The sequence below is a fragment of the Camelus ferus genome, chromosome 9 (genome assembly GCF_009834535.1).
Source record: "Camelus ferus isolate YT-003-E chromosome 9, BCGSAC_Cfer_1.0, whole genome shotgun sequence".
Lineage (NCBI taxonomy): Eukaryota > Metazoa > Chordata > Mammalia > Artiodactyla > Camelidae > Camelus > Camelus ferus.
Genome location: NC_045704.1, coordinates 60,292,958 through 60,316,732, shown reverse-complemented (window position 1 = coordinate 60,316,732; position 23,775 = coordinate 60,292,958). Strand labels below are relative to the sequence as shown.

Here is a 23,775-nt window from a genome sequence, read left to right as displayed (position 1 = left end):
CAGAAGTGGGATTGCTGGGTCATATTATGGTAACTCAGGACACCTATCTTAACCCCCTTTTCATGCAATGTCCCCAGTGCCCTGAGCTCCCAGCAAGAGGCCCAGGGACTTCACTGTGACACAGTATCTAGGCCTGAACTCTGGGACATCACTTCACCTTCCACATCTTCCCTACACCCTTTGTCTATCAGAATGTCTCCTATGTCCCAAATTTTCAAGCTCTTGCTAAGTGGCTGACAACTGAATCAGACAAACGAATGGGGAGATAAAGTGCTAGTGGACTTTGACATTCTTCCAACAATGACTTACTGAGTGTCCATTCCCTCCTTTTAAAATCATCCCAGGGGTTCCCATCACTCTTAGAAGACTAAAGACAAAATCCTCAGCAAAGCCTAAAAGACCCTTCTGTCCCCGTACCTGCCTCCCGCACCTCCCCACCCCACTCTCCACCCACCATTCCCACTGCCTTCTTCCAGTCCCTCCAACACTGCTTTGTCCCCTACTACTGCTGGGTCTTTCCACTGATTCTGCCCTCTGCCTGGACATCTCTTCCACCTCCTGTTGGCCAGTGACTGCCTCCTTGTCCTTCAGATCTCCGTTCAGTCATGACCTGATCAGAAAGCATTCCCTGGCCTGACTAGGTCGATCGCACCATTAGCCTCATGCAGGTACCATGACCCTCCCCTATGCGCACTGCTCAGGGGCAGAATTTTGCTTTCATTGACTTACCATACCCGTGCCTCATCAGACGATGGGTTCAGTGACGCCATCACGGGGGACTTTACCTGTTCCTGTTCACTTCGGTATCCCTCGTGCCTAGATGCCTAATTCACATTTGTTGCAGGAAAGTGGTGGCCAAGGCAAGAGGGAAGGGAGGAATTTCCAATACCTTTCTAGAGTTGAAGCAGAGAATCTAAATGACTTGCCCAAGGTCACGGAGCTAGTCAGTGACACAGCAGAAAGTTGGGCCCACATTTCCAAGACACATTTCTTTTCCTTCCCATTATTCTGTGCTCTGAGGCCTCTGCGGGCCTTTTTGGGCTGTGATGAATAATTGCACTCTGAAAATTATTACGGCTTTGGAGACAAGCCCAGCCTGGCTCCAGATGGAGCTGGTGCAGCAGAATCAGGCTGCAGCTGGGGTCACTTTGTCACATGCAAGGGCAGAGAGGTGCTGACCACACCAGGGCAGACCCCTGGGTCTCCTCCCAGTGGGTTCCTGGGCCACCATGGCTGCACCTAGCTGGGGTGTAAGACCTGGGGTAATCAGTCTGCTGGAGGAAGAAAAGTGACCGTCTGCTATGCCCTTCCAATGTGCAAAACCCTGCAAGGGACACTACTGGGTTGATTCTGACATGAGACCTGCCAAAGACATGTTATTCTCCCCCATTTACAGATGAGGAAACAGGTCCAGAGACTGAGCATCCTGGAGTCCTGCAGATAGTCAGTGCAATAATAGATTTTTTAAGTCCAACACATCATATTCCTGAGCAAATTCTTTTTTTTTTAATTAAAATTTTTTTATTGCATTATAGTCAGTTTACAATGTTGTGTCAAATTCCAGTGTAGAGCAAAATTTTTCAGTTATACATGAACATACATATATTCATTGTCACATTCTTTTTCACTGTGAGCTACCACAAGATCTTGTATATATTTCCCTGTGCTATACAGTATAATCTTGTTTACCTATTCTACATATGTCTGTCAGTATCTACAAATTTCGAACGCTCATTTTGTCCCTTCCCACCCTCCTCCCCACTGGCAACCACAAGTTTGTATTCTATGTCTGTGAGTCTGTTTTTGTTTTGTATTTATGTTCATTTGTCTTTCTTTCTTTTTCTCTCTCTCTCTCTTTCTTTCTTTTTTAGATTCCACATATGAGCAATCTCATATGGTATTTTTCTTTCTCTTTTTGGCTTACTTCACTTAGAATGACCTTCTCCAGGGACAGCCATGTTGCTGCAAATGGCATTATGCTGTCATTTTTATGGCTGAGTAGTTTTCCATTGTATAAATATACCACCTCTTCTTTATTCAGTCACCTGTTGTTGGACATTTAGGCTGTTTCCATGTCTTGGCTGTTGTAAATAGAGCTGCTATGAACATTGGGGTGCAGGTGTCATTTTGAAGTAGGGTTCCTTCTGGATATATGCCCAGGAGTGGGATTACTGGGTCATATGGTAAGTCTATTCCTAGACTTAGTGTCTGATGTACATTCCTGAGTTGTTTTATAGATACTGTAACTGCTACCAAAGGGCAAAAGCCAAATGCATTATGACCAGACTGCGGCCATGACATAAGCTGATCCACCTTGAGCGGCACTGAGTCTACGGCCAGCACAATTCCAAGAAGTGGCCTCAGGAGAATGGGATTAACTTTATTGCTAGTAATAATCTGTATTTCCACAGCATCAAAATAATTGTAGCTTGCTCTGCCCCTATGTGTAAGTGAGCAACTAAAACTGTCAGCAAAGAGATGCTTCAACCCCATGTGGATGTATTTCACCCTAAGACATCATGCCCTTTCTCAGCATGAAGCAGTTACAGAAGACAGACCCTCACCCATAATCCCATAGAAATGGAATGATACCTGATGAGGGGGATTTGTAAGCATCTCTGCAGGAAACCCCCCTCAGCAGGAAACCCCTTTTGTCTTGTCACTTTAGCAAAGCTACATTGTAACTAACTTTTGAGTCAGGCATCTCCATCCTTTTCAAATCTTTCGATCACAGAATACCTTGCCTAACTCGCTGGTTTTCTCCATAGATCAAAGAAGTAGAAACGGAGAGTAAGTAACTAACAAAAGGCCAGATTTCTTCCCTAGCTTCCCCTTCAGCAATCTCTCAAACTGTGTGAACAAGATTCCAGCTAAGGAAAGTTCACAAGGTGTGGACAAGCCTGTGTGCAGTGGGAGGTGGGAGACAACGACTCTGACCCCCTTATCTTAATGATCAACTGAGATGACCTCCTGTTTTCCCTTTAAAACTTTCATGGCTGAGCAGAATCTTTGGAGACGGTTTTGGGGGAGACTGAGTCCACCATCTCTCCAGACGGCCAGCATTCTGATTAAAGGCAACTTTCCTTTCTATCAACATTGACTCTCTTGAGTGTTGATTTTTGAGTTGGTAAGCAGTCGAACCCGAGTTTGGTAACACACTCTTACACCTTCCTGTGTACAGAAAAGCACTAAATCCCTTAACTTGAGATAATCTGGTTTTCTTTAATTAACAGTAATCTTTTGAAGTTCTGACTACTTAGTCTTTATTGCAAAAACTCCTATATATCCTGGCCCTCCCTACCTCTTCAGAGCACTCCTTCAGAGCTATCTGAGAGGCTGCCTCCGAAGCTTGAAGTCCTCAGAAAGTCCACCGAATAAAACAATTCTCAACTTTTAGGTTGTGCATTCCTTTCCAGTCAACATTAGCAAATGTTTTTTTTTTTCCCCACTCTCTATGGAACTACTAATTTCTCAGCAATCAGCTGTCCTAGATCTGGAAGCAGGAAGTGGCGGTCCAGTGGGCCAGCTGTCCAGTTCAAAGGAAAATGCAGTGATGCGTCCCCATCTTCAGAGTGTGTCTCTGACATGTGCTTCTGAGACAGGGGCACAGAGAGGGGAGAAGGGGGACTCAGGGAAGGGCACAGGGCTGGCCCTCAGGAGCTCAGGCCTCTCACCGGGTGACTTTGGGCACTTGTCCCAGAGTTCAGTTTCCTGCCCTCTTGAGGGAGGGGCTGGATGAGACAGCCTCTTATACTGTATGGTTTTACGTTTCTTCAGCCTAAGCCTGGGATGCAGGTGAGAGCGGTAAGAACAAGGACAGGAGAGATCAGGAGTCATCTCAGAGATGACTTAACAGGTGACCGACCACAGGGTCACTGAGCAGCAGGAGACGGTATTTGAAACTTGTCTCACTGGCATGTGTTTTGCACACTGAGATTTTCTCACACTGTCGGTGAGAAAAATCATTGCAGATTCGAATAGATTGTGGGTGCTGTGTTATCTAAAGGGCACAGGTTTTGGTGTCAGGCCCAGCTTCAAAAGGTCAGAACTGGGGTAGACAGCTGACCCTCCCTGAGCCCAAGCTGCCTTGTGTGTATAAAAAGGACACTAACATGCACCTCACAGGGTGGCTGAGAGGTGAGAGGAGTTTCCATAGAGGGAGCACCTAGCACAGTACCTGGTAGAATTCCTACAAATCATCTGTCCTCTTCCTTCCACGCACACGCCCCCTCCTCCCACTGCGGGGTGGGGAATCAAAGTGGAGAATGGAGTTAAACTGTGAATCCAAATTCATCAAGTACTCCCATGTTCCTCACTCACAACAGCCAAGGTACAGACACAACCTACGTATCTATCGACAGATGAACGGATGAAGAGATGTGATCACATACAGCATACACACACGATGGGGTACTATTTGACCTTTAAAAGGAAGGAAATTGTGACATTTGCAAGACATGGATAAACCTGGAGCTCATTATGCTAAGTGAAATAAGCCAAACACTTGCACAGTATCACTTACATGTGGAATCTTAAAAAAAAAAATCAGACTCACAGAAATAGAGTAAAAAGGTGGTTGCCAGTGGCTGGGTGCTGGTGGGTGCGTGAAATAGAAAGAGGCTGTTATAAAGGTACAAACTTTCAGTTATAAGATGAATAAAGTCTAATTATAATGTATAACATGGGAACTATAGTTGATGACACTGTACTGTATATTTGAAATTTGTTAAGAGAGCAGAACTTGTTCTAAGGTTCTCACCCAAAAAAAAAAAAAGATAAATATGTGAGTTGATGGATGTGATAATTAACTTGATGGGAGAAATTCTATCACATTGTATGCTTTAAATATCTTACAATTTTATTTGTCAATTATACCTCAATAAAACTGAAAAATTAATTAATAAGAAGAAAAAAAAAAGAAATTCATCAGTATTTATCGAGCACTAAACGTATTTTGCCCTCCTCTCCCATACATTCGTGTATTCGCAACAACCACATGAACAGCTAATGCTGCTCTGCTCCTGCAGCAGAGAGGAAGATACTGATGGTCAGGGATGGTTTCAGCTCAGAAATAGAACTGAGATCTGAAACTCTGTCTGCTGGATCCAACCCTAGTCTTTTCATAGATTCCTAGAGACATCTCCAGGGCAGATGCTCTGGGGGAGAAGTCCAAAGGGGGAAGGACTTAACTTAGTGGGTGCTCCGGGCAGCCCCACGATTATGTGGTCTATTTAACATCCTCCTATTCTTGGCAGTGTGGGGAGAGGCTGGAGCCAGGGCCCTCTCACTGCTCATTCTGGCTGGAATGGAACCAGCCTCACCATCCACTTGGGGCCAGGGGGGTCTCTCCGGCTTCCTAGGGCTAGCCAAGGCTTTTCTAGCATTGCCACTCCAGCCCTTCACAAATGGTGCTACGTACCTAGTGCCTTGAAGTTTTACCGTGATTTCACTCACCTGCTGTGAGGTGGGGGAGAGTGGCATTATCCTTAGGTACCAGGCCCGGGACCCTCCAGGACTCGCCGGAGGCCACGCCCCCGCACCCCCCCCGCTGAGACTCCTTTCCCCAGCTCTGTGCTCTGCGTCTCGTCTCGCCACCCTGGCTCCTCTGCCTTTCGGTCTTCTGTACTATGGGGTTCTCCACACCCAGGGGCTGCGGCGAGGGGAGGGCCTTCTGTCAAACCACTTGTGAAGTCAGTGCGAACAAGGCGCTCCTTTCTCTCCAGGGCCGCGAGCCAGTAATAGTTCCTTAATATGCACATCCTTCAACTTGCAGTGACACTCATTTTGCTGGTGATTACAGCTGGGCGGGTGTGGCGTGACCCCAGGGTGGGTGAGTCACTTCATCTGGCTGGTGCTTACATCCGGTCGGGTTCAGTGGCACCTGCCTGCCCTGCCTGCCCCAGCTCAGGGCCCCAGTCACTCTCCCAGGAATGAAAACCTCCCCGCGTCGCCCTCCTGACCACACCAGCTCCTCAGGAAACAACCCCACCCAGGCTTCAGCTTTTTGACTTCGCCGCACATGCCTGGTGACCCCTTCCTGGCGCAGCTTGGAACCCCAGTGTAGGCCCAAGTTTTTTGATGCCAGCTTTGTCCACACTGTTGGCTCCCGGATCATTCTCCAGTCCAGTCATCCACTAGCTAAGGTCTTGGGGTCAGGCAGACCTGGGTCCAAATCCTGGTTCTACCACTTCCTAGAAATGCAATTTTGATCATGCTACTACACTTCTACGAACCTTTGTTTTTCCATCTGTCTAATGGGGATAATAGTACTACCTGCCTCCCAGTGAGGGGTAAGATGCAGCAGGCAATGCACTTAGCACAGAGAATGGCACATAGCAAATGTTCTATGAATGACTGTGTGTGTGTAAATGCATGCACACACGTGTGAATGTGCATCTCTCCTGAGCACTTGACTTTACTGTGTTTTTTCACCATGTACCAATTAGAGCACCATGGGGCTACATTATCTCTCTCTTCTTAAGCATCCTGGTTTCTTATTTCATCCTTCCTTTTTTCCTTTGGTTCTAACCTCTTCCAGACCATTTTTTTCATAGTCCCTTGCAGCTTTCATGTCCTCCGTTCATCTTAAAAGGTTTATGATTGCAACATATTGATATTTTTTACATTTTTCAGTCTTATCCAACAGGACAGGAAATGAAAACTGATGGGCTAGCTGCAAAAATTAATTGAAGCAATAAATTATCTTTTTTAAAAAAGAACGCAAATTTGTAAAGGATGCAAATAGACAATTCACAGAAGAGCACGTCCAGAAGATCAAAAACATATCAAAAGATTTCAGACTCCAGTAATCAGGGAAATATAAATTTAAGTAGCAGTGAGTTACCTCTTTACTTCTATCAGAATGATCAAAATTCTGAGAGAGCGGTAATACCCATTGCTGGTGGGGATGCAGAGGAAAAGGTTACTTTAATCATTGCTCTTGGATTCCATAGCCTTTTAGAAAGCAATGTGGCAACGTCTATTAAAACTAAAATTAAAAATACGTATACCTTTTGACCTAGCAGTTCCACTCCTGGGAATCTATCCCATAAAAAAAAAAATACCAGAATGTATGGCTATGTGCATAAGGATGGAGAATGAATTGTTGTTTACGGTGGAAAACAAACAAAATGGAGAAAATGTCCTTCAAAAAGGGTACTGTTGAATATATTAGGACGTGCCAGGGAATATTCCGTAGCCACTAAGAAGAATCAATTGGAGCTTTATCAGGTGACTCATAGGGATTATCAAGAATAATTGAGGAGAAAAAGCAAAGTGCAGGACACTGGTTATAAAATTGTCCCATTTTAAAGAAGAAATAATGCCACCACCACCACCCCCCCATTGTGCACGGGCGCCAACACACGTGAATGTGGAGAAAAACATGGCAGCATTCAGACCCAGTGGTCATCATGGTTTTTGAGGGAAGGACAGTCATGTGGCAGGAGAGGGATGGGGAAGGGAGAGAGGACCCAATTAGAAGAAAAGAAAAAGAAATGAACTTACTTACAAAGCAGAAACAGGGTCACAGACATAGGAAACAAACTTATGGTTACCAGCGGGGAAAAGGGGTGGGAAGGGGTAAATTAGGAGTTCAGGATTCGCAGATACTAACTACTATGTATAAAATAGATAAACAAGTTTCTACTGTATAGCACAGGGAACTATACTGAATATCTTGTAGTAACCTTTAATGAAAAAGAATATGAGAACGAATATATGTATGTGTATGTGTGAAGTGAAATATTATGCTGTACACCAGAAATTGACACAACATTGTAAACTGACTATACTTCAATTTAAAAAATTGCATCATTAAAAAAAAAGTAAGGGAGAATAAAGACTGCATTGACATTAAAACTACAAATACATGACAATCACATTTATGTATTGATGGAAAAGTATGTGTGTGAGTAGGTGCAAGAAGAAAATTTTAAATTATGTATACATATCTTAAACATCTTTGTTAACCTGTAACATCCAAATGTATATTCCTTCACCAATAGTTTGACATAGAGCCAAGATCTTTTCACTGAGAATAAGTCTGTTTGGGGTGTTGGGAGTCCACCCCACCCTGCCTTTTGTACAAAAATCACAACCTTAATGCTTTGTCTACAATTTCTAATCTCAGTTTCTGTAGAGAGGAGGGAGAACTTAGAGACCTGGAAAACAACTTTAGTACAGGAACCTCTAGATATTATGCTTCGTCCCTAATCTATTCCGTTGCCTTGCCTACACCCAATTCAACAATGATCTTATTTTGGGATCTCTCCTTTACTGTCTCTCCAAAACTGTCAACTTGGTTCCTAAAGAAGCAATCATTCTCTTTCTTTTGCATTCACATTTCCTCAGTTTATGGGACATTTGTTAAGATACGAATAAAATAGATGTAGGAATAAATACATCTCACTGTAGGTGACATTCACATCCACAGGTAGATGCCGTTGTGTGTGGCATCCTGGAAGGTGTGGACATTCTCTGGCAGCACATTCAATGAACCCACCACGAGGAAGCAGCAGTCAGTATGTTTCACAGAGAGAATGCACAGGGTCCTGGAAGCTGGCAAGTCAGTTACAAGAGGTAGCACTTCACTGAAAACCCTTATGTGCTGTGAATTTGTAAGTAGGTAGCTGGCCTATTGGGTCATATCCAGCTCTCAGATTATGTGAACCTGTCAATTATTCTGTGATTGAAATATCTAAGGCTGCAAGTGGGTATCGGACTTAGGAGGCATGGAGAATTACAGCCTTCTTTTTGCAATACGTCATGTAGCATTTTGCTAATATGGCAGAAAGTCTGGGGCAAGTAGCTTGGCTTGGGTGGACAGATCTCATGCTTACAATCCTGTCTCAGGACAGGTGCTGCAGTGCTGGGACAGGACTCTGGCCCAGCTTCAAGTCCCCTAACCTGCTGCTGTGTAACTTGGGGCACACCATCCTATGTCACTCCTTCTGTTGCCTTGTCTGCAAAATCGAGTGACACTATCCAACTCAGAGTTGCTTTGAGGCTCATATGAGATGAATGTTCATAAAGTATTTGCCACAATGACAGGACCATCTGGATTATTTTCATGTGTGTGCACCCTATGTAATACTGGTAGCAACGGGATGGGGTGCAGGACTCCATCCCTATAAGCAGTAAGGTTTACAACAAGGAACCTACCCTTTAGAGGCCGATGGGTGGGATCTGGATACACTTTCACCAGGAATTCACTGCACAACCTTGGCAAGTCACTGAATCTCTCTGGGAACCAGCTTTGTCACCTAAGAAATGGAGAACAATAGTAGAGAAATCACATCTAGCTTGAGCAGTTATGCTGAGGATTAAATAGAGGTTAGAGTCCAAAGATGTCTGGAATGTAGGAGAGGTTTAGTAGAGGTCATTCTTGTGGATGTCACTCTTAGTCTACAAAGATCTAGTTTCTATAACTCCACTTACTTCTGACTCTGAGTTCTCATTTCTCTTTGTTGGTGGAAAGCTTCAACCCCAGCCCTTCCTGGGGAGCACCCTACTCTGGGATCGTGGACTGTTATTTCCCATGGTAAAGAACCTGGGGGTGGAGAGTGGTTGACCTTGATCTTCCATCCACACCAGATGGGTTGGATGTCCTTTGCTCTGTCCATCTGTCCTGTGGCTCTCCATTGCTTCCACGACATACAGTGCACAATTATCTCTGAGGCCCAAAGCCAGGAAACCAATGAGTGCAAGACAATAGGGAAGAATAGGGCCTGTGGATAAAGTGATGCCCATCTAAAGGCATCCAAACTCAAAACAAATGTTTAGCCCTGTGAGGGCCATATAAAACACACCTTAGGCTGATTGGGCAAACGGGCCTCTTTACTGCTCTGTGGTCACAGTGGGCCTGCCCTCACCTCAGGGCCTCTGCTGGGAATGCTCATCCCCAGGGATCCGTTTCTCACCCTCTTAGAGTTCTACCGGCAAGGCCGCTCTTCCCCACTTCCGATACTCCCTTCTTCCTTGTTTTATTCTCCTCTATATCCCTTAGCACCGTACTTACTTTATTTATCCTGTTTAATGTTTATCTCCACCCACTTGAATACAGGCCCATGAAGGCAGATTTTCATCTGTTTACTATTTTTTTTAACTTTTTTTTATTGAGTTACAGTCATTTTACAATGTTGTGTCAAATTCAAGTGTAGAGCACAATTTTTCAGTTATACATGAACATACATACATTCATTGTCACATTCTCTTTCACTGTGAGCCACCACAGGATCCTGTATATATTTCCCTGTGCTACACAGTACAATCCTGTTTATCTATTCTACATTTTGAAATCCCAGTCTGTCCCTTCCCACCCCTCGTCCCCCTGGCAACCACAAGTTTGTATTCTATGTCTATATGTCTGTTTCTGTTTTGTATTTATTTATTTATTTTTTTTAAGATTCCACATATGAGCGATCTCATATGGTATTTTTCTTTCTCTTTCTGGCTTACTTCACTGAGAATGACATTCTCCAGTAACATCCATGTTGCTGCAAATGGCGTTATGTTGTCAGCTTTTATGGCTAAACAGTATTCCATTGTATAAATATACCACTTCTTTTTTATCCAGTCATCGGACATTTAGGCTGTTTCCATGTCTTGGCTACTGTAAATAGTGCTGCTATGAACATTGAGGTGCAGGGGTCATTTTGAAGCAGGGTTCCTTCTGGATATATGCCCAGGAGTGGGATTCCTGGGTCATATGGTAAGTCTATTCCTAGTTTTTTGAGGAATCTCCATACTGTTTTCCACAGTGGCTGCACCAAACTACATTCCCACCAGCAGTGTAGGAGGGTTCCTTTTTCTCCACAGCCTCTCCAGCATTTATCATTTGTGGATTTTTGAATGATGGCCATTCTGACTGGAGTGAGGTGATACCTCATAGTAGTTTTGACTTGCATTTCTCTGATAATTAGTGATATGGAGCATTTTTTCATGTGCCTATTGATCATTTGTATTTCTTCCTTGGAGAATTGCTTGTTTAGGCCTTCTGCCCATTTTTGGATTGGGTTGTTTGTTTTTTTCTTATTAAGTCATATGAGCTGCTTATATATTCTGGAGATCAAGCCTTTGACAGTTTCATTTGCAAAAATTTTCTCCCATTCTGTAGGTTGTCGTTTTGTTTTACTTATGGTTTCCTTTGCTGTGCAGAAGCTTGTGAGTTTCATTAGGTCCCATTTGTTTATTCTTGCTTTTATTACTATTGCTTGTGTAGACTGCCCTAGGAGAGCATTTTTGAGATGTATGTCAGATAATGTTCTGCCTATATTTTCTAGGAGGTTTATTGTCTTGTCTTATGTTTAAGTCTTTGACCCATTTTGAGTTTATTTTTGTGTATGATGTAAAGGAGTGTTCTAGCTTCAATGATTTACATGCAGCTGTCCAGTTTTCTCAACATCATTTGCTGAAGAGACTGTCTTTATTCCATTGTGTATTCTTGCCTCCTTTGTCGAAGATTAGTTGACCAAAAGTTTGTGGGTTCATTTCTGGGCTCTCTATTGTGTTCCATTGGTCCATATGTCTATTTTTGTACCAATACCATGCTGTCTTAATTACTGTAGCTCTGTAGTATTGTCTGAAGTCTGGGAGAGTTATTCCTCCAGCCTCTTTCTTTTTCTTCAGTAATGCTTTGGCAATTCTAGGTCTTTTGTGGTTCCATATAAATTTTATTATGATTTGTTCTAGTTCTGTGAAGTATATCCTGGGTAATTTGATAGGGATTGCATTAAATCTGTAGATTGCCTTGGGCAGTATGACCATTTTAACTATATTGATTCTTCCAATCCAGGAGCATGGGATGTCTTTCCATTTTCTTACATCTTCTTTAATTTCCTTCATCAGTGTTTTCTAGTTTTCCATGTATAAGTCTTTCACCTCCTTGATTAGATTTACTCATAGGTATTTTATTACTTTGGGTGCTATTTTAAAGGGGATTGTTTCTTTACTTTCTTTTTCTGTGGATTCATCATTAGTGTAAAGAAATGCAACTGATTTTTGAACGTTAATCTTGTAACCTGCTACCTTGCTGAATTCTTCAATTAGTTCTAGTAGCTTTTGTGTGGACCTTTTAGGGTTTTCTACATATAGTATCATGTCATCTGCATATAGTGACACTTTTACCTCTTCTTTTCCAATTTGGATCCCTTTTATTTCTCTCTCTTGCCTGACTGCTGTGGCTAGGACTTCCAAGACTATGTTGAATAGGAGTGGTGATAGTGGGCAGCCTTGTCTTGTCCCAGATTTTAGCAGGAAGCTTTTGAGTTTTTCATCGTTGAGTACTGTGCTGTCTGTAGGTTTGTCATATATAGCTTTTATTATGTTGAGATATGTTCCCTCTATACCCACTTTGGTGAGAATTTTTATCATAAATGGGTGTTGAATTTTATCAAAAGATTTTTCTGCATCTATTGAGATGATCATGTGGTTTTTGTCCTTTCTCTTGTTGATGTGATATAGTACATTGACTGATTTGCGTATGTTGAACCACCCTTGTGTCCCTGGGATGAACCCCACTTGATCATGATGTATAATCTTTTTTATGTGCTGTTGGATTCTATTTGCTGGTATTTTGATAAGGATTTTTGCATCTATATTCATCAGTGATATTAGTCTGTAATTCTGTATTTTGGTGGTGTCTTTGCCTTGTTTTGGTATCAGGGTGATGATGGCTTCATAGAATGAGTTTGGGAGTATTCCCTCCTTTTCAATCTTCTGGAAGAGTTTGAGAAGGACTGGCATGGGTTCTTCTTTGTATGTTTGGTAAAATTCCCTGGTGAAGCCGTCCAGTCCTGGACTTTTATTTGTAGGGAGGTTTTTTATTGCTAATTTGATTTCATTTCTAGAGATCGATTTGTTCAGGTGGTCAATTTCTTCTTGATTCAATCTTGGTGGACTGTATGTTTCCAGAAACTTGTCCATCTCCTCTAGGTTATCCATTTTGGTTCCATAAAGTTTTTCATAATATTCTCATATGATATTCTGTATTTCTATGTTATTTGTTGTAATTTCTCCATTTTCCTTTCTTACTTTGCTAATTTGTGCTCTCTCTTTTTTCTTCTTCATGAGTTTAGCCAGAGGTTTGTCAATTTTATTTACTTTTTCAAAAAACCAGCTTTTGGTTTGATTGATTTTTTTCTATGGTTTTTTAAATCTCTATTTTATTTATTTTCTCCCTGATCTTTATTATTTCCTTGCTTCACTGACTTTTGGGTGTTTTTGCTCTTCTTTTTTTAGTTCTTTTAGCTGGGTTAGATTGTTTATTTGAGATTGTTCTTTTTTGAGGAAGGCCTGAATCACTATAAACTTCCCTGTTAGCACTGCCTTTGCTGCGTCCCGTAAGTTTTGTGTAGTTGTGTTTTCATTTCCATTTGTCTCACGGCATTTTTTAATTTCAACTTTGATTACATCACTGACCCACTGGTTTTTTAATAGCATGTTGTTTAATCTCCATGCTTTCCTTTTGTTCTCCTTTGTTTCTCTGTAGTTGATTTCTAGTTTCATGGCATTGCGATCAGTAAAGATGCTTGAGATAATTTCTATCTTCTTAAAATTGTTGAGGCTTCTTTTGTGCCCAAGTACATGATCAATCCTAGAAAATGTTCCATGTGCACTTGAAAAGAATGTCTATCCTATTTGGGGGGGGGGGGGTGTAATGCTCTGAAAATATACACCAAATCTAATTTTTGTATTGTATCATTTAATTTCTCTGTTGCCTTATTTATTTTCTGTCTGGAAGATCTGTCTAGTGATGTTAATGCAGTGTTAAAATCTCCAACAATGATTGTATTCCCATCAGTTTCCCCCTTTACCTCTGTTAGTAGTTGTTTTATGTACTTAGGTGCTCCTGTGTTGGGTGCATATATATTAATGATTGTAATATCCTCATCTTGTATTACTCCCTTAATCATTATAAAATGTCCTTCTTTACCTTTCTTTATGGCCCTTGTTTTAAAGTCTATTTTGTCTGAAATCAGTACTGCTACACCTGCTTTTTCGGCTTTTCCATTTGCAAGGAATATGCTTTTCCATCTTTCACTCTCAATCTATATGTGTCCTTCTCCTTAAAGTGGTCTCTTGTATGCAGCATATTGAAGGTTCTTGCTTTATTATCCAGTCTGCCACTCTACATCTTCTGACTGGAGCATTTAGTCCATTAACATTTACAGTAATTAATGATAGATGAGTGTTTATTGCCATTTTGAACTTATTTTTGCAGTTGATTTGGTATTTCCTCTTTGTTCCTTTCTTCTTCCTTTCATGGTTTGGCAATTTTCCTTTGTATTATCTTGGATTTTATTTAGTTTTTGTGACTCACTTGTAAGTTTCTGGCTTGTGGTTACCCTTTTTTGTAAGTATTAACCTATTACTATAACTGTTTGTACTAAACAGATAGTAATATAATCTCAAACCCATCCTAAGGAGAACAAACAATTTTTGAAAAAAGAAGAAAGAAAAAAAATACTCTATATTTTCTTGCTTCCCTCTCCCACTCTTAATGATTTGGATGTCTTCTTTTACAATTTTGTGTTTATTCTATTTGTAATTCATGGCAGATATCACCTTTTCAGTTATGAGTTTCTCATTTCTGTATCATCCTGCTTCTTTTCTATTTAGAGTAGACCTTTCAATATTTCTTTTAGCATGAGTTTAGTGTTGCTAAACTCTTTTAGTTTTTGCTTGTCTGTGAAATTCTTTCTCTCTCCTTCTAAAGGATAGCCTTGTTGGATAAAGTATCCCAGGCTGCATCTTTTTTTCATTCAGGACTTTGAATATATCTTGCAATTCCCTTCTGACCTGTAGTGTCTGTGTAGAGAAATCAGCTGAGACCCTCATGGGGGTTCCCTTGTAAATCATTCTTTGTTTTTCTCTTGCTGCCTTTAGGATCATTTCTTTATCCTTGACTCTGGCCATCTTGATTATGATTATGTCTTGGTGTGGGTCTGTTTGGGTTCTTCCTGTTTGGGACCCTCTAAGCCTCCTGTACTTGGATATCTGATTCCTTCTTTAGGTTTCAGAAGTTTTCAGTCATGATTTCTTCAAATACCTTTTCAATCCCCTTTGTTCTTTCTTCCCCTTCTGGAACCCCTATTATGCGTAGATTGGAACGCTTTATGTTATCCCATAGGTCCCTTTTATTGTTTTCATTGTTTTTTACTTGTCTTTCTCTCAGCTGCTCTTTTTTTTATTATTCAAATTAAAAGCATTCAATAGAAATTCTTAATTACAGATGGTAGGATTTAGCATCCTTCAAAGGGCCTGCTATTTTTTTTTTAACATTTTTTATTGATTTATAATCATTTTACAATGTTGTGTCAAATTCCAGTGTAGAGCACAATTTTTCAGTTATACATGAACATATATATATTCATTGTCACATTTTTTTCTCCGTGAGCTAACATAAGATCTTGTATATATTTCCCTGTGCTATACAGTATAATCTTGTTTATCTATTCTACAATTTTGAAATCCCAGTATATCCCTTCCCACCCCCCACCCCCTTGGCAACCACAAGTTTGTATTCTATGTCTATGAGTCTATTTCTGTTTTGTATTTATGCTTTGTTTGTTTGTTTTTTTAGATTCCACATATGAGCGATCTCATATGGTATTTTTCTTTCTTTTTCTGGCTTACTTCACTTAGAATGACATTCTCCAGGAGCATCCATGTTGCTGCAAGTGGCGTTATGTTGTCAGTTTTTATGGCTGAGTAGTATCTCTCAGCTGTTCTGATTGGGTGCTTTCTGTTGTCCTGTCTTCTAGGTCACTTATTCGTTCCTCTGCATTATCTAGCCTGCTTTGTACAGCCTTTAGATCAGTTCTCATTTCAGCTAATGAGTACCAGTTCTACTTGGCTCTTCTTTATAGCTTCAATTTCATTTTTGACATATTTTATATCTCTAAACACTATCTCTTTTAGTTCCCTCAGTACTTTGATCACTCCTTTTTTGAAATCTTGATCTAGTAGGCCATCAATGTCTATTTCATTGATCGTGTTTTCAGGGGATTTCTCTTGCTCTTTTAACTGGGAGTGGTTCCTCTGCTTCTTCATATTGCTCATATCTCTCTGGCACTGTGGCTTAAGGAGTATCAGTTACCTATTGTCATCCTTAAGGAGTTTATTTATTTATCTATCTAAAGCCTATGCAGGAATAAAACTTTAAAAAAAAGAAACTTTAAGAGAATGGAGGAAAAAAAGGTTGAAAACAGTGTATAATCAATAATAGAAGAGCAAGTTGAAGCAGAACAACAGTCGAGTTGAGACGTCTTTTAAAAACCTTAATAAAAATGAGAAAAAAATAAAAAAAAATACTTAAAACCTGTGAATAATCAATAACAGGAGATCAAAACCAAGAGAATTAAAAATGAAATTAGGTGGGTTTTTATAAATAATAATAAACAGATTTTAAATGAAAAATTTTAAAGGGATTAAAAATGTAAACATATACAATTGTTTAAAAAGTAAAGATTAAAAAGGTAATAGAAAATATAACAGATATAAAAAAGATTAAAAAAAAAATGTGTCCTCCTGGAGACTGCACTCTTAATGGTTTTATCGAGAAGTCTTTCTGTTTTCACCCTGTTTCAAACTCAGCTTGCTGTTTCCAGAGGCCCTCCGGGGGTGCCCTCCTCTCTGCTGCTCCCAGTGCCTGTCAGCAATAAGATCGCGCCCCCTCCCAGCACTGGGTCAGGTGTTGCTCTCCTTCGCTGTGGGCAGGTGGGTCACTCCACCTCCCGATGCCACAGTCAGATGCTGCGCTGGGGGGAGGGAAGTGGGTGGGTCGCGGCCCCTCCCAGCACCACAGGTGCTGCGTTCCTGCCAGGAAGGCAGTGGCTGCCCGCCCTCTCCCTGCGCCGGTCACTATGCTGCTCTATGCAGCTGCCCGCTCCGCCTCCGGTCGGCGCTCCGTAGGCGGGCTCGGGGAAGACTGCAGAACGGCCCCACTGCTCGTTCCAAAACTCAGCTCCCTGTTTGTCTTAGCCACGCAAGTTCTCTGAGGTACCAGGGCAGAAAGATCCTATCTGCCTCGGGCTGTAAACAAGTCTCAGCTCTGCCTAGGAGGTTGCGGAGGCCCCAGTGCGGATTCAGGGCTCGGCCCCGCCCCCGCCCCGGCGCTGCGCACAGGAGGAGATGGCGGCTGTGGCCGCGCCCCACCTCTCTTCTCCCGAGAAGCACCAGTAATGGCGCCTCGGGTCTGAGGAGACAAAGGCTATGGCGCCCCTCCCCCAGGACACACCAGCAGTGTTGCTTTGCTTTTTTTTTCCCGTAACTTATGGGGAGCCCAGGCTGTTCTGCTCTGTATCCCCTCCCAGCCACAACACACAGCCCCCTCAGTTCCCCCGGGCTGCCTCAGTGCAGCCGCCCCAGGCCTCCGCCCGGCTCGGGCGGCCTGTCCCGGCCCCAGCCGCTGGCCCACATCTCGGGATGCGTGTCACAGAGACCCTTTGTGCCCGTTTAACTTAGTTCTGTCGGTCAAGGGGTGCTCCGTACAGATCCGAGCCTCGGAGGCTCCCCCTCCGTCTCCGGCCTCTCCATTGGAGAGGGAGGTTCAGCGAACGAGCGCTAATCCTCCTTTGCCGCTCCCTCCCCTCGGGACCAGTCCCACACTGTTTTGCTTTTTCTTCTTTTTTTCCTTTTCTCCTACCAGATTTTTGGTGTCTTTGTCTTTCGATGTTCTGTCGGAGTTCAGCAGGTGCTCTGGTTGGCTCAGTGGGTCCGCAGATGTGAGTCTTGGTGTGTTTGTGGGAGAGAGTGAGCTACGAGCGTCTTTCTACTCCGCCATCTTGCTTCTCTCTCATCTGTTTACTATTATACCCCAAGTGCCCAGAACAGTGCCTAGCACATAGTAAGGCACTCAGTAAACGTGTTGAATGAAAAGATGGATGGATGGATGGATGGATGGATGGATAGCTGGATGGATCAATGGGTGAATGACTTCACTGCTGAATGGATGAATTGGTTTTCCTTCTCTTCTTATATATATATATCACACAATGGAAAAAGATGAAATCTTGCCATATGCAACAACACGGATGGACCTTGAGGGTACTGCATAATTGAAGAAAGAAAATCAGGTGAAGAAAGAAAATATCCTATGATTTCACTCATGTGTGGACTTTTAAAAATAGAAAACAAAACAAACAAAAACCAAAATAAATGAATATAAACCAAACCAAGCAAAAATAAACACATAAATACGGAGAACAGAGTAATGGTTACCAGAGGGGAAAGGCTGGGGGAGTGGGGAGGGCCATACAGTTAAAAGGGATCAACTGTGTGGTGAAGGATGGAAACTAAATTTTTGGTGGTGACATACTAATGTTTACAGAAGTAGAAATACAATATTGTACACATGAAATTTATATAATATTATAAACCAATGTTACCTCAATAAAAAACAAATTTTTAAAAATAAAAATAAAAAAATAAAGGCACAAGAGGTGAGGTGATGTCAGGAGGCTGGTGAGGGAGGTGGTTTTGACTGGGGCCCTTGTCAGCGATTCCCTAATCAAGACACAGGGGCCTGCTGCTTTGATTGCTAGTACTCCCTTTGCACAAAAGGGTCTTGGAATAGAAGATCTTGAGCAAGAAAAAGATCAAGAAGAGGAAGAGCCTAGAGGAAGAGGAAGGGCTTTTTTCTTATTCTGTAGGCATCAGACGTTAACACAGGCAGCCTGGGCAAGCCACGCATTTGGCCACTTTGCTCTCACTTCCGCCATCATCCACCACTTCCGTTCCGACCAGAAGACCGGGTACCTCCCAAGATGGCGAGCACCACAACCCCTGGCAGGGCACTGAGCTGCAGCCAGGCCTCCCGCTGCATGGTCCCTGCAGCCAGCGCCATGCTTCCCTGGGCTCCTGTTCAAATCTGACACTGGGTAGGGGGTTTAAAACTAAGGGTACTAAGGGTGGATTTTAGGAGACACCCCTGTGTCACAGAAAAGCATCTGAGTGGAGGCCAAGATTTTGGGGCTCCTGTTTCTGGTTCTTTCGCTGAACTAGCTGTGAGTGCTTGGTCCAGTTACCTTCCCTCTCTGTGCCTCGGTTTACTCAACTAATGAGACCTCCGAGGACCCCTCCAGCTTTAAGTCGAGGAGGTAGAATTCAGCATAGTATCTGGTCCCTTTGCTACGTGGTCAACGTAAGTGGTTGAAAGCAAGCCCTCTCTCTAGAGAACACCTGAATTAAGGATAGACTCCTTCTTTGAGTAAACAGGAAACTTGGAAAAAAGTTTTAGAGGGCTCCCAACTATAGGTGGGAAATTAACCACACACATCTATCTTCTCAGTATGGCTTGGCGGTCAACAGCCTCTGGGGTTCCGCCTGGGCTTGAATCCTGCTTCTGCCGCTTTTAACTGGCTGACCTTTGACCAGTGCCTGTCAGTTTCTTATCTGTGAAACAAGGAGAGTGACAGTACCTGCCTGTCCCTTGGACAGGGCTGCCAGTGGAGGCAGAGTCCTTGGGGAGTAGCGCCAGGGGATGCAGAGATGGGTATGACCAGAACACAAGGCTGAGGGCTGCGGGTGTAGAGCAGATTGTTGACGGTGGAAAGGAGGCTCCAACGGACACCCCTGGAAGGGAACGAGGAGCGGGGCAGGGAGCACGGGGCAGTGTAGGAATGGGAGTGCAGAAGAAGGCAGATGACCAGGGGACGTGTACACTGGGCAGAGTGTGCCTAAGGGTGGCGGGGGGAGAAACACAACGGGACACTCTGTCTCAAGATTCTAAATTCAACTCTGGTTTAAGGGGCTTTCAGACACTCATTAGCTAATGTCTGAAGCTAGTTCTTTGCTCAGACTTTCAAACAGAAAGTTGCTTTGTGACCTGGTAACTTTTGGCCCCGGGTAGAGTAGGGGAAATGTAGTCAAGAGTCCTGAGGGGAAGGAAGTTCCCTATACAGACGTTCAGCATCCGAAGAGCTGAACAAAGGCTGAGGAGCTGACGGGGGAGGGATGGGACGCCAGACCACTCCTCTAATTCCTTAGTCCTTTTTTTTTTATAATAATAGTTTTATTAGAACATAATTTATGTACCATACTGTCCACCCGCTTAAAGTATACAGTTTTAGTCTGTTTACAGTTGTACAATGACTACAATTAATTTTAGAACATTTTCACCCCAGTCACTCCCTCCCCACATCCAACATCCCCCTCCCAGCCCTACTCTGGTAATTTTGTATAAATAAAAATTATATACTATGTCATCTCTTTAGATTGGCTTCTTTCACTTAGCATGTTTTCAAGGTTCATCCATGCTGTAGTGTGTATCAGACCTTCATTACTTTTTATACTGAATACTATGCCACTATATGGATAGACTGCCTTTTTTTTATGTATCTGCTCATCCGTGGATGGATGTTTGGATTATTTCCACTGTTTGGCTGTTGTGAATACTGACCGATGAACATCCGTGTACAGGCCTTTGGGTGGACGCACATGTTTATTTCTCATGGGTATATACCAAGGAGTGGAACTCCTGGGTCACGTGGTTGTACTTCCTTCCTTCTTTGCACACACTTCCATTTTAGGACTTGGTAAACTCGCCACTAGTGCTCACAGGCCTCCTTGCCCTGTCACACCATGTGTTTTTTTCATCGCACACACCCTGCAGAAACCTAGTGTCTAGGAAGCACTAAACAAATATGTGGGGGGCCCTCCATGGTGTCAGATGATGCTGACAGGCAAAGTAAGATAAGGTCTGAGGAGTGCCCATTGGATGTTAGAATGAGGGGGTCATCACTAAGCTTGGCAAGTAGCAGGGGGTGAAAGCCTGACCGAAGTGTGTCCAAAAGAGAATGGGGATGCAGAGAGGGTATAGCTTAAGTGATGGGGAGCATGCTTAGCATGCATGAGGTCCTGGGTTCAATCCCCATCACCTTCTCCAAAAATAAATAAATAGGTAAACCTAATTACCCCCCCCAAAATTAAAAAATTTAAAAAATTACAAAAAGAAAAAGAATGGGGAGAGGGAATCAGGAAAAGGAAGTACAGATCATTCTTCTGAGGGACCTTTTATAAAATATAGCAGAAAAATGAGATAAGAGCTGGGTGCAAAAGTGCAAAGAAGAGTATTTTGGGTTTTGCTACAATGAGGTATCACCTCACACCAGTCAGAATGTCCATCATTAAAAAGTCCACAAACAATAAATGCTGGAGAGGGTACGGAGAAAAGGGAACCCTCCTACACTGCTGGTGGGAATGTAGTTTGGTGTAGCCATTATGGAAAACAGTATGGAGATTCCGTAAAAAACTAAAAATAGACTTACCCTATGATCCAGCAATACCACTCTTGGGCATATATCTGGAGGGAACTCTAATTTGAAGACACCTGCACCCCAATGTTCATAGCAGCACTGTTTATAATAGCCAAGACATAGAAACAAACTAAATGTCTATCAACAGATGACTGGATAAAGAAGTTGTGATATATTTATACAATGGAATACTACTCAGCCATGAAAAAACATCATTTACAGCAACATTGATGGACCTGGAGATCATCATACTAAGTGAAGTAAGCCAGACAGAGGAAGAAAAATACAATACTGTTATTACTCATATGTGGACTCTAAAAAAAAAAAGACACTAATGAACTCAATTACAAAACAGATACAGAGTCACAGACATAGAAAACAATTTTATGGTTACCAGAGAAAAAGGGAGTGGGAAAGGATAAATTTGGGAGTCTGAGATTTTTAAATGATAACCATTATACATAAAAATAGATTAAAAAAACAAATTTCTTCTGTATAACACAGGGCACTATATTTAATATCTTACAATAATCTTTAATGAAAAAGAATATATGTGTGAATATGTATGACTGAAACATTATGCTGTACACTGGAAATTGACACGACATCGTAAACTGACTATATACTTCATGGTTTTTGAAGCTATGAGAAAAAGCATGTTTGCATAATGCTATAGAAAGGTAAAAGCTGATGGGGAGAGAGGTGGGCAAAGACAAAAGTGAGGTCTTTAAGCAGATGAGGGGAGATGTGATCCTGTGAATAAGCTGTGTGAATGCTTCATCCCCTAAAATTCGTATGTTGAAACCCTAACCCCCCATGTGACTATGGAGATAAGGTCTGGGAGGAGGTTCAATGAGGCCATAAAGGTGGGGACCCAATCCAGTAGAGCTGGTGTCCGGATAAGAGAAAGAGACACCTGCCACACAAGGACACAGCCAGCCAGAAGAGCCCTCACTGGGAACCACACTGGCGGCACCTTGATCTTCCTAACCAGTAGCATGGGGAGAAATAAATTTCTGTTTTTAAGCCACCCAGTCTATGGTATTATGCTATACCCTGAGCAGACTAAGACAAGAGGAGTGAGTGGTTTGGGAGGAAGGAGCAAGGAAGAGTCCAGCCGCAGTAACGGGGAGAGTGAAGCCGTGGGTGCCCATGCAGCTGGGGTGGAGGTGTGCGGGGCAAGGGCTTTCTTCAGTGCTTTTGTTTTTTCCCAGTGATATGGGGAGCCAGGTGAGCGGCTGAGAGTGAGGACACAGGGTTGCAGATCTAAGAAGAGCCATGAGGAGGCTGTGAACAGACCAGGGCCCTGCAATGAGGACACCTGAGAAACACCGTGATTCCATTTGAGGTTTGCAGTTGTTGAAGTGAAACTGATCAGCCTGGTGGTGTGTTTCTCCAGGATGTTCAGCAGTTTGGATGCAGGGAGGGAACTTGTAGAGGAGACTGTAACCGTGGCTGGGGTTTGGCCAAGTGAGAGGATAGAGAGTGAGGATACAGGAGTGATTACACCGATGAGCTCCCACTGGAGGCCCCAGGCTGTGAGGCAGACGAGGGATCAAAGCAGCCGAGGGTCAGGGAAGAGGCAGGATGGCCGGCGTGCAGGTCCTGGTAGGGTGGCAGGAGTTTGTGAGTCGGGGCCCTCAAGGCTGTGGTGTGGAAGACTGTGAGCAGAGAGGGAATGCTTGTAACTGAGACAGTGAGGGGCTGCGGGTATTGGTGAGGAAAAGGTCAGAGCCGGGCCAGGGCAGGGATGGGAAAGGGAGGAGATGAGATCCCTGGGGGAGACCATGCCAGGGTATTGGATTTGTAGGTTTTGAAAACACTCAGATTCTGAAAGGAGCGGTTCTAAGAGACAGTGATTTCCACCTGGTGCTAGAAGCTTCACGGCACGAGACACCCAACAGTTAGAGTGTGGAAAACGGCTATCAGGTGGTGGCAATCTGCTGTTGGAAGGAGCAGTGCTCTGGAAGCAGAGTAGAGCCGGGAGGACACCCCCCCCCCAAATCGCCCCATCTAGGCCCAGTGTACAAGGTGCACAGAGGAGGAGCTTCCCCTTGAGAGGGCTGCGGGAGGCGGTGTCCTCAGGGAGAGTCAGAAAGCGGACCTTCGACCTTTGTAGAAGAGGATGCTGGAAATTTTACTCTTGTTGGGTGGGGTCCAAGAGGGCCAGGCAGAACATACGCGGACCAAAGTCTGGAAGATAAACGCTCTTCTGGGAGTCCTGGGCTCCCTCTAGGGCCTGGAATAAAGGGTTTGCTAAGATTAGTCGAAGACACGCCGATGGGAAGCTAAGCCGCCTGGAGGTGGGGGAGAAGCTGGATCTTCCCAGTTCTCAGGGCTCCGGGCCGGCCTCCCTCTTGCCGATGGCTGTGGGGAGCCTGGATGGAGCTGTCTTACCACCGCTGTGCACACATCCACCTGGGAGGGAAGAAAAACATCTCCTCTTTCAGGCCGAAGACTCTCACTCGACAGGAATTCCACAGAGGGCTCCGGCTCTGGGATCTCGGGTTTACACGAT

The 23,775-nt window shown here is 43.3% G+C and overlaps 1 protein-coding gene and 1 long non-coding RNA gene across 2 annotated transcripts in view; both read right to left on the bottom strand.

Moving 5' to 3' along the window:
* The window catches only part of LOC116665858, a 111,179-nt gene extending 101,913 nt beyond the window's left edge, over positions 1–9,266 (bottom strand). Inside the window, exon 1 of the long non-coding RNA XR_004322606.1 lies at positions 9,163–9,266. This is a non-coding gene — a long non-coding RNA (uncharacterized LOC116665858). The remainder of the gene's footprint in view (positions 1–9,162) is intronic.
* Positions 9,267–22,467: 13,201 nt separating this feature from the next.
* Positions 22,468–23,775, bottom strand: part of CD58 (CD58 molecule) — a 35,588-nt gene continuing 34,280 nt past the window's right edge. The window contains exon 6 of the mRNA XM_032486962.1: positions 22,468–23,496. The gene's annotated coding sequence lies outside the window, so the exon portion shown is untranslated. The remainder of the gene's footprint in view (positions 23,497–23,775) is intronic.